The sequence below is a fragment of the Triticum urartu genome, chromosome 1A (assembly GCF_056163025.1).
Source record: "Triticum urartu cultivar PI428250 chromosome 1A, HENAU_Tu73, whole genome shotgun sequence".
NCBI classification, from domain to species: Eukaryota; Viridiplantae; Streptophyta; class Magnoliopsida; order Poales; family Poaceae; genus Triticum; species Triticum urartu.
The window spans coordinates 84,507,806-84,519,993 of NC_141873.1; positions in this window are offsets into that span (position 1 = coordinate 84,507,806).

A 12,188-nucleotide genomic window follows, 5' to 3' on the forward strand; every position below is an offset into this window, starting at 1 on the left:
TCGGTGAAGGCGGCAGCTGGAGGCGTCTCCTGAGAACTGAACGCCATACGACGCCTGTTGCAACTGGGTTTCTCCGACGTACCAGCTAGATCGCAGTCGTCTTGGTTGGGTTCTTGAGAAGGAGGCCCGCAGAACTCGTCATCGTACCCATGTTCGGCAAAGTACTTATCGATGTTGGTAAATGTACCGTTGTCGTCGTCGTTCGGATCTTGTGCCATATGCATGTTCGGATCCTGTGCCATAGGGATGTCCGGCATGTCCGGTAGCGTTGCGGCATTCTTGCCATGGCTTGGTGCCGGCACGACTGGCGGTCTTGTCTGTGGGGTGGTGTCCCCCGCCCCCAAATGAATCTGGCTCTTCGGCCAAAGCAGGGGCCAACTTACGCAGGCGCTGAGGGTCATCTCATCTTCTTCGTCGGCCCCAGCGGGTCGAGTCGGAGGTAACAGCTCGTCGCAGCCTGGCAGCACCTGAACCACTTCAACCCTATACATTGTGGGTGGCATCGGATTACCGTGGAACACGGGGTTGCCCGGTTGAACGATTCTGCCCTTGGCGACATCAACCAACTCGCTGCCCACGAAGTGCAGGAGAGTGCAAGGAACGTCGGCGGCGCCCTGCGAAAACATGTAGGGCATCAGGGATGCCCAGTCAAAGGCAAGGAGATGAAGTCCTCGGCCGAGAGGCTTAGTTACCGTGATGCCGTCGAGCTCGGCTAATGTCGAGGCACCGCCAACGGCGGGCGTGCAACTGACGGAGGGGCCGCTTGCTGGCGAGGTGCCGGCCGGCGTACACCCGGGTGCATTAAGCTCCAATGCCGGCGTCGGAGACACCAATACCGCCACCGTCGGAGACACCAATGGCGCCGCCGCCGTAGACACCAATACCGCCGCCGCAGGAGACACCAATGGCGCCGCCTGCGCGTTGTGCAAGTTGCTGGCCGTGAAGCTGGGAATCGGGGGCGGCCCCTGTTGGCCACCCGCAATCCACGTCGTTATCCCATGAATCAAGGTAGGCATAATGCCGGTGAGCATCGATCCCAGTTGTTGTTGCACTTGCTCTTGGACCATCTCCGGAATCCGCGCCACTTGCGCCTTGAGTGCTTCAACCTCGCGCGACTGGCTTTCCGAGCTGGTCTTTTTCTCCTTTCGCCCACCAGTGGTATAGTATGACGACCATTTTGTGGACAAGCCTCTGCCGGCCACACGACCAACTGATGTTGGCTTACTGAGCTTATCCTTATTTTTCATTACGTTCAACGCCCTATTCAAAGGGGTGTCGAAAGGGGAGCTCTGAGACGACCCCGCGCTACTGCTTTCTTTGTCCTGTGGAAGGAACGTGAACCATTTAGAAATATTGGGGATTAATTAGAATGCAACCATATGGAGCTAATTACGCGGGGGTGTATTCCTTACCAGAACAAGCTCAAGCGCCTTGGCCTTCGGATCCGTGGTAAGCTCCTTTGTTATCGGGTCCTCCTTGTACCGGGCCCTGAGAAAGTTCCTGGTCTGCTTGTCACGGTATTTCTCGAAGCGGGGCGGTAGGCCTTGCTCGACACGCTCCGCGTCCTCCTTGTCCCATATAGGCTCCGCCACTCTGTAACCGCCGGGACCGAGTTGGTGGACCCCTATGTTCAACTGCCGCATTTCTTTCCCCCACTGACTTGATTCGGAGGTTGCGGGCTCTTGCACTTGATCTTGAACTCCTTGTAGTCATCTTCGCTAATCAAAGGATATTTCGCCTTGATCTTCTCATAACTATCACCTTTGTCAATCATTGCCTTCACCGTGCTTTTCCAAGTAGACAGGGCTATGCTCATCGTCGTGAGGGCGGCACCGTTCGCTTTATTCCCCGAGAGGCGTGTGTTTGCGAACTCAGCGAGGAACTTGTATCGTTCGTGCAGCTTCATGAAGAGGAGGCTGCGCAAATTCCCTCGGTCCTTATGCCTTAGGTTCTCGGTGTTGATCGAGGCGGTGCTCCGGAGAATGCACCCGAGCTGAACAGAGTACCCCTTGACTACGTGTTTGGGCGCCGTCAGATGCCCGTCGGAGTTCACTTCAGTAAATTCCTCCCTGACGGTGCCGTCAGATTATTTCAGTTTTACATGCAGATTTTGACCAAAAACACATGGTCTTTTTAACAGTTTTCAGTTTGGACAGAAATACTAAAAACTACAGTTTGGATAGAATTCCTAACACTTTGGTCTTCTAGTTACAAAACAAAACAGACATAATTCTGTCCAAACTATGCATGAACGTTTACAGTAATGATTTTTGACACTGACAACACATATATGAAGTGAAAATGTTACTAGACTTCTGTACCTACACTTCTGTACCTAGCTCGGTATTTTTCAGAACTGAATTTCAGAGTACTCTAAATGCTGTGTGCCCTAGTATTTCTGTGTTCCCTGGCATTTCTATAACATTTAGTAGCATGACAATTTTAACATGTTGAGAAAAATTTAGTAACATCTAGGGTTAATCATGTATTGAACAGTCAAAATTATGTTATGGTACAGTAACTCAAAATCTGCTGCCGTCACTAAATGTCATGGTTTTACCGCAAAGTTTTTCATTTGAAAACTTTACTATAGTAATCTGTTGTACCCTGGAAATCTGGGAATGTTCTGTAAACAGGGCTACGGATACCCATGATGGGCATGCTAATGATAATTAGTACTCCGTATTACAGTACTAGTAGATGATCTGAAGATTCTGATACGGCAAATGGCGACAGTATCATGCTATATCCACTCAGACAATCCCCATCACGAACCCATTTCACTCACTTTTGCAAAGCATCAGGGCACCAAAGTGTCCATAGGCAGCAACAACTCTACCCCGGTTTCAGCTAAAGACAAGGCGAGCATGGCTAATCCAGCTACAATACACGAAGCTACAGAGAGTAGCTACCCAATGATGCCCGCGTTCATGAGTGCCATGCCGATCTTGACGACAAGGTAAAGAAAAGGCCAAGGAAACCAAATCCCCAAAAAATGTTTGCCCTCGATCAAGGCATGATCCATCCTTCCTAACCATCACTGTCAATCTAGCTACTAGCTCTAGGTGGCCCTAGGGTTTGTAGGGGAGGGGGTGGAGGAGAAGGGAGGAATCACCTGGGGGAGGGGATGGAGGAATGGAGGAAGACGTCGGGGGTGCGGGCGCGAGCAGAGGGGCTTGGGCGGGAGGACGTCGAGTGCGCGGGCGCGGGCAGAGGGGGGACGGCGAGGGAGGCGGCGCTCGGCTCGGCGGCGCGTGGCCTGGCTGAGCTGAGGTAGAGGCGGTCGTCGTCTCCTCCTCCTGGTCCTCCTCCGGCTCGGGGCGCGGGGGCGGCGGCGCGGGGGAGCTGCTGTGGTGGGGGGCGCGGGGGCGGCGGCGCGGGGGAGCTGCGGTGGTGGGGGGCGCGGGGGCGGCGGCGCGGGGGAGCTGCAGTGGTGGGGGCCGAGGGGGCGGTGACGCGGGGGAGCTGCGGTGGTGGGGGGCGCGGGGGCGGCGGGGGTGGAGTCCGGCGAGGGTCGAGGCGGCGGCGTTGGGGCAGCGCGCGGGTGGATCTGGCGAGGGAGAGGGACGAAGGGAATTTGGCGAGAGGGAGAGGGAGGAATTAGCTAGGGGGGAGCGTACTAATGGCGCACCCGCGATCGGTGCGCCATTAGTAATTTTTTTTACATAGCAATGGCGCACCAGGCAGAGGTGCGCCATTAGTAATCTTTTTTTATAAATAGCAATGGCGCACCAGCCAGAGAATTTATTTTTATTTTTTGTTGCATGTAATAATTTTTTAGAAAATGAATATGAATATGAAACAGTAATATTTTTTATAAAAACAGTAATAATTGTTGTTTAACAACAATTGTAGTCTACACTTTTTTTATTATTTTTTTAAAAATGAATATGAATATGAAACGGGGGGTGCTCGTCGGCGGCGGTGGAGCGGGGGAGGGTGCGGGGGGTGCTCGTCGGCGGTGGTGGAGCGGGGGAGGGTGCGGGGGGTGCTCGTCGGCGGCGGTGGAGTGGGGGAGGGTGCGGTGGGTCGTCGGCGGTGGTGGAGCTAGCGGGGGAGGGTGCGGGTGGGATCGAGATCGAGATGAAGGGGGATAGCGATCGAGATGAAGGGGCATCGAGATCGAGATGGAGGGGGATAGCGATCGAGATGGAGGGGGATCGAGATCGAGTGTCCTCATGAATATTCAATATTTTATCATATTGAATATGAAAAAATATCATCAAATTTGAAAAAATATTCATGAATTCAAAAAGTGCCCATGAAATTTAAAAATATTCATGATATTAAAAAGTGCCCATGAAATACAACCGAGAAATGAAGACTACGATTTAAATACAGTCGATCTTAGCTAGCTATCTGTTCATAATCTTCTTGCCCTTCTTTTTCGCAAATGGAGTTCTTCTGTGGAACAGACGTCCTTTAGGTAGGGTGGTCCTGCTTCTTCTTGTGGTGTATGCTGCTACTACTTCATCGTCGTCGTCATGTTCGATCTTCGGGTCGCCGTACTTGTCGAAGTCTTGCTCATTGGCTACTCCATCCATTCCGATGATCTTCCTTTTGCCTCTCCTCACGACAACACGACTGGGCTTTGTCGGGTCGGTAATGAAGAATCATTGGTCCACTTGGGAAGCCAGTACCCATGGCTCATTTTTCGCGGTGACGTTTGCGCCCGCGGTCTTGGATTTGGCTTCGGGTATAACCATGGTGGTGAAATACCGGTCTTCTTTTAGGACGCTGTTGGCCCATCTGACATGGAACATCGGGACCTTCTCTCCAGCGTAGCTCAGCTCCCAGATCTCCTCGATCCTTCCGTAGTATCTGTCCTTGTCGTTACCGGTGTAGGATTCCATCGTTACCCCGGAGTTCTGATAACCATCGCTCTTCATGTCCTTGTCCTCGGTGTAGAATGTGTAGCCGTTGATATCGTACGCCTCATAGGTCATCAGGTTGTGCTCGACGCCCTGTGACAAGGCGAATATGAGTTGTTCTTCCGCGGAAGAATCCTCATGTAAAGGGTACGACAGAAGCTTCTGCTTGAACCAACGCGTGAAACATGAGTTGTGCTCTTTGATTATATCTCCGTCCGTCCTCTGTTGGCCTCGGTCATTGTACGTCTTCTCAATAAAGGTTTTGTGCTCTACCACCCAAGGATCGACCACGTCTATGTGTTGTAGCGCGACTAGGTTTGCTCTTTCAAAGTCGGCGAGTCGACCCTCGAAGTCGGCATGCATTTCGCGGCGGCCCTCACGGTGGCCCCATCCAGCGAGCCTGCCGAGGTGCCTGTTGACGGGCAGACCAACAGGGTTCTTGATGCCTAGATAATTCGTGCAGTAGGAGATGCACTCTTCGGTCAGAAAGCCCCTGGCTATACTTCCCTCTGGACATGACATGTTGCGAACGTATCCTTTGATGACACCATTCATCCTTTCGAACGGCATCGCTGTGCAGGAACGTCAGCCCGAGTTGGATAATATCCTCCACGATATGGACCAGCAGATGCACCATAACGTCGAAGAATGCGGGCGGGAAGTACATCTCAAGCACGCATAGTATCACCATGATCTCTTCCTATAGCCTTCTGAGTTGCCTCACGCCAACCGACTTCTGAGAGATGACGTCGAAAAAGTTGCATAGGCCAAATAGCGTTTCACGGACGTGCGCGTCCATGATCCCACGGATTGCAACTGGAAGTATCTGCGTCATCAGCACGTGACAGTCGTGAGACTTCATCCCGCTGAACTTCTGCTTCGCTGGGTCTAGGTATCTGCTTATCTTCCCCGCGTAACTGTAAGGAAGTTTTACTCCTACGAGGCATGTGAAAAACTGCTCGATCTCCTCCTGACTTAGAGTGAAGCACGCGGGAGGGTAGTCATTTCCGGTCTTCTTGGCCTTTTTGCCTTTGCGACGACTTTCTGTGTCCTGCTTTGCCTCATCATCATCATCATCATCATCATCATCATCATTAGCATGAATCTCCTGCCTGATGCCCATTGATTTCAAGTCTGCCCTTGCTTTCGGTCCATCTTTGGTCCTCTCTGGCATGTTGAGCAGGGTACCAAGCAGACTCTCGCACGCGTTCTTCGTGATATGCATGTCATCAAGGCTGTGAGGCACACGGTGGATCTTCCAGTACGGCAAGTCCCAGAAAACAGACCTCGTTTTCCATACCTTCAGCAGCGGCTCTGGCGCCTTTCGCTTCTTTCCCGGCTCTGGTGCCTTTTGCTTCTTTCCCGGCAGTGGGCAATCTTTCCAATTTTTCAACAGCCCGTCTATTTCCTCGCCGCTCCTCGTACGCGGGCGTCTTCGAAGTTCGGTTTCACCATCGAATAGATCCTTGCGTTTCCTCCACGGGTCATCGTCGTGAAGCCACCTTCGATGTCCCATGAACACGGTTTTTGAAGACCCGGGATCTCTATCTAGCTGGCGATACGTTGTGTCATCCATGCACCTGACGCATCCAGAAAATCCGTGGACCACCTGCCCCGCGAGATATCCGTAAACGAGATAGTCGTGCACCGTCGTGAGCAGTGCGGCTCTCATAGGGAAATATTCTTTCTCTGTGGCGTCCCACGTATTGGCTGGCATTTTCCACAGCATGTCTAGCTCCTCTTTCAGCAGCCCCAGTTACAGATTGATGTCGTTCCCTAGTTGTTTTGGCCCTTCAATTAGCATACTCATGTGAATGTACTTCCTCTTCATGCACAACCAGGGGGGAAGGTTGTACATCCACACAAACACAGGCCAGGTGCTATGTGTGCTTCTCTGGCTGCCAAACGGATTGACTCCATCAGTGCTCGCGCCCAGCACGATGTTCCTTGGATCCTTCCCAAATTCTGGGTGTTCGAAGTTCAACGCTTGCCACCGGCTCCCATCCTTAGGGTGACTCAGCATCTTGTCTTTTTTATTTATCTCCGGATCATTTGCGTCATCTTCTCGCTTCTTCTCCTCCCTATCCGCGTGCCAACGTAGGAGCTTTGCTACCTTAGGGTCCGCGAAATACCGCTGCAGACGAGGAGTGATCGGAAAGTACCACACCACTTTTCGAGGAGCTTTCTTCCTCTTCTTGTATCGAGTGACGCCGCACACCGGACATATGGTAGACTCCGCGTGCTCGCCCCGATAAATGATGCAATTGTTCATGCACACATGGTATTTCACGTGCGGTAAATCCAGAGGACACACGACTTTCTTCGCCTCCTCGAAACTGGTCGGGCACTTGTTCCCCTTGGGAAGACGTTCGTGCTAGAATGACATGTTCTCGTTGAAGCATGCGTCGGTCATTTTGTGTTTTACCTTCATCTCCAAAGCCATGAGCATTACTTTCAGGCGGGTATCCTCGGGTTTGCATCCTTCATACAATGGAGTAACCGTGTCTATCTCCAGTTGATCCAGCTTGGCTTTCTCTCAGGCGGCAGCTCTTGCTTTATCCGTCTGCTTGAGAAGTAGCTCTTGAATATGAGGGTCCTGCACCCAGCCCATCGATGGTCCATCATTGTCTGCTCCTCCGGCATCTTGATCTTCATGATCATGCCCTTCGTCTGCTCCGGCATCTTCCTCATCATCATGTCCGACATCTTCTACATGATGACTGTGTACAGCATCACCGTCGTGATCATGTCCTGGAGATTCTTCATCTTCTCACCCGCCCGAGCCGCGGTGGTTGTCTTGCTGCCCTTCCTCATTTCTTTCCCGGCCCCCATGGACGACTTCATAGTCATCTTCATCACCTTGACACCGATAGCCATCCATGAAACCACACAAGAGCAGGTGGTCCTGCACCTGCCCGGAATCCGGGTCCGCAATAAGGCTCTTCAGCTTGCATATTCGACACGGACATCTTATCTCCGTCTCGTTCTTTTGAAGCATCTCGGCCTTCGCGGAGCTCAAAAACCTATTCACGATGCCTTCGGTCATCGTGCAGACCATGGTCGCCTGCGGGGTAGAGCAAAACGATATTTTAGAACCAAGAAATTTTTTGGCATGACTTTCCCTAAAAATAGGACCAAAAAGAATGCATAGTGCCAAAATTCTCGCCGAAAGGGAAATGAATCAACATTCCGGCAAAATATTGGCAACTATCGCATTTCAAATACCGGTACCTGCAAACACAAACATATATGCAACACCACAAACATATGCAACACCACAAACATACATAGATCTAGCTAGGCCACAAAAAGTGCATGTGCACGTTGTTGGAGCGAGCTAGGGAGAAAAAAAGTAGATCTACAACATGAAGATAGCTTTCCCCTTACTTACCTATCAAAAAAGGTAATTTCAACACTTAATTTTGATGAATCTATGGTGCAAATGAGGTGAGGAGGAGGAGGCAGCCGACAAGCTTAGAGAAGGAGGTGGGGGGAATGAAGCGGGGAAAGTGAGTGTGTAGGTGTGGCTGTCCAAAAATATCTAGCTGGTCCCAGGTTACTAATGGCACACCACACAGACATGCGCCATTAGTAAACCAACATACTAATGGCGCACCACACAGACATGCGCCATCAGTAGTTTTGCAAAAAAGTAAAAAAATAATTTTTATACTAATGGCACATCGTGGCACAGTGCGCCATTACTAGTTTAAACTAGTAATGGCGCACTATGCAACGGTGCGCCATTAGTAGTTTTGCAAAAAAGTAAAAAAAATACAGTAGTGACGCACTCTATGGCTGGTGCGCCATTAGTAGTTCTAACTACTAATGGCGCACTCTGCCCGAATGCGCCATTAGTATGTTTGAAAAAATGAAAAAAAAACATTTTGTTACTAGTGGCGCACCGTGTGCCTGGTGCGCCATTAGTATATAGTAATGGCGCACCACATGTCTGGTGCGCCATTAGTGTCAATTCCATCTATAGCCCTTTTCCTAGTAGTGAACCGTATTGGAGGGATGGCTTAACGGACCCTGCAAAATTCATAGTACAGCGGATACCATACCAACACACAGCCTTAGAGCATGTTGGATACTCCGGCAGGTGGCCAAAAGTGGTGAGGATCTTCTCATCCCAAATGCCACAAGGCACCATCCCGTGGATAACAATACGGTATTAATAGTCTTTGAAACCTTCGCATCAAATAATAGGCGCAAGCGAACACTCCGCAGCCTCGCCGAAATCTGCCACGTGGCAGCAATGAATCCACAGAGTGACACGGCTATTACCTTCAATGCCAGTGACGAACCTAAATTCCGAACAGCCCGAGCACCAGCTGCACTGGTCCTCAGTCCAATCGTGGACGACTTTCGACTCACCAAAGTACTCATGGACGGCGGCAGTGCATTAAATCTCATCTATGAAGAAACTCTTCAAAAAATGGAAATAGACTGGAGCCGCATTGAGCAAAGCAGCACAACCTTCAGAGGAATCATCCCTAGTCGGGAAGCACGCTGTGCTGGGAAAATCACACTAGATGTGGTATTCGGCACGCCGGAGAACTATAGGTCCGAAGAAATTACATTCCAAATGGCCCCGTTCGGTAGTGGATACCACGCCCTTTTAGGACGGGAGGCATTCACGATCTTCCAAGCCATACCCGATTATGGGTACATGAAGCTCAAAATGCCCGGGCCCAACGGAATCATCACTCTCGCTAGTGATCCGGACACATCACTCCGCGCCGAAAACAAAACAGCCGCGTTAGCCCTCGAGGCATTATCAGAAGCCCTTTCGGCCGAGGAATTCACTGCGCTACGCTCCACAGTGGACAGGGACGACGTGATACTTGACAAGAGATCCAAGTCCACCTCTTTTAAACCAGCGGATGAAATAGTCAAATTCCAAGTCCACCCAACGGACCCTACAAAAACAGCCTCCATCGGGGCACAGTTAAACCCCGTTGTGGATGCCGCACTACGAGAGTTCCTACGCGAGAATTGGGACATATTCGCCTGGCACCCCTCAGACATGCCAGGAATCCCACGCAGGCTGGCCGAGCACAGCCTCAATATCCTAAAGGGATTCAAGCCGGTTAAGCAGGCTCTTCGGCGTTTCTCTGAACCTAAGAGACAAGCTATGGGAGAGGAACTAGCCAAGTTATTGGAGGCCGAATTCATTAGAGAAATAAAACACCCGGACTGGCTAGCAAACCTGGTGATGGTACCAAAGAAGGACAAATCCTGGCGCCTATGCATCGATTTCAAGGACCTCAACAAGGCTTGCCCAAAGGATCCCTTCCCCCTCCCCCGCTTTGATCAAATTATCGATGCCACTGCAGGACACGAGTCATTGTGTTTCCTCGACGCATACTCCGGCTACAACCAAATCAAGATGGTGGAGTCCGACCAAGCCGCAACAGCATTTATCACACCATACGGCCCCTTCTGTTTCAACACAATGCCTTTTGGGCTCAAAAATGCCGGCACAACATATCAGCGCATGATTCAGACATGTCTGGAGAAAAAGATCGGCAAAACAGTAGAGGCATAAGTAGATGATGTGGTCGTCAAAACTAAACACGTCGAATCTCTAATAGATGACTTGAGGCTCACATTCGACAACCTCCGAACATACGACATCAAGCTCAATCCGGAAAAATGCGTTTTTGGCGTACCAGCCGGAAAGCTCCTGGGCTTCATTTTCTCCAGTAGAGGAATTGAAGCTAATCCGGCCAAAATCCGAGCTTTGTCACAGTTGGATACCCCAATAGACCTCAAACAAATCCACAAATTAACTGGATGTGTGGCGGCTCTAAGCCACTTTATCTCCCGCTTAGGAGAAAAGGCATTACCCCTTTATTGCCTCCTTCGGTGCACCGAACACTTCGAGTGGACGGACGCGGCCACAGCCGGATTGGAAGAAATAAAAGCCATACTGGTAACCAACCCAATCCTGGCCGCGCCAAACATTGGCGAACCAATGTTGTTATACATTGCGGCAACTCATTAGGTTGTAAGCGCAGTGCTCGTCATTGAACGAGAAGCGAACGGACATAAATTCCCTCTTCAAAAGCCGGTATATTATGTATCCACTGTCCTCACTCCATGGAAATCACGGTACCCACATTATCAAAAGATAGCCTATGCGGTATTCATGGCATCTCGGAAGCTGCAACACTACTTTCAAGAGTGTTCGATTACAGTAGCCTCGGAAGTGCCACTTAATGATATTATAAACAACCGCGACGCCATGGGCTGGATTGCCAAATGGGCCATTTAGATCCTCCCGTTCGACATAACATACAAACCACGGCGAGCCATTAAATCGCGAGTATTGGCCGACTTTGTCGCCGACTGGACGGAAGCCGAACTCCCTAAAGAGTACGGCGCATACTCCAATTGGATCATGCACTTCGACGACTCCAAAATGCTGGCTGGTCTGGGGGCTGGCGTCATCCTGACGTTCCCAACTGGAGATACAGTTCAATACGTACTGCAGATACTGTATACAGACTCCAACAACGCAGCCGAATACGAAGCCCTGCTGCATGGTCTTCGTATGGCAGTTTCCATGGGCATTCAATGCCTGGAGGTGCATGGGGATTCGAACCTCGCAATATCCCAAATAAATGGAGACTTCGATGCCAAGGATCCAAAGATGGCGGCCTATCGAAACGCCGTCCTAAAGATGTTAGCTCGGTTCGAGGGGCTCGAATTTCACCATGTGGCTCGGGAAAACAATCAGGCAGCGGATATCCTCGCCCGCATCGGTGCAAAACGCGATGCGGTCCCCCCAACATCTTTTTAGAGAGGTTGTTTAAGCCATCTGTGGTACGGGAAGGGGACACCGGTAACAATAGTCCGGACCCGGCCACAATGCCCGATACCGAACACTCTGACATAATCGGAGGCTCTGTCACCGAAATAACACCTTCAGCCCACGTCATAATGGCCATCATTGCCCCATGGACAGAACCATTCTTGGCCTACCTAACTAGGCAGGAACTTCCCGAGGACCAAAATGAGGCACGATGCATAATGCGGCGATCTAAAGCCTACAGGGTCCACGAGGGAGAGCTGTATAAAAAAGCACTACCGGAGTCCTTCGAAGGTGCATCTCCGAAGAGGAAGGGCGGAAGCTTTTGGCAGAAATTCACGCCGGACTCGGCGGCCACCACGCCGCAGCCCGGGCCCTTGTAAGCAAGGCCTTCCGTACATGTTTTTATTGGCCGACGGCCCGGGTAGACGCACAAGACTTGGTCCAACGCTGCGCCGGTTGCCAGCTTTTTGCAAAGAAAAGCCATATGCCACCCACCG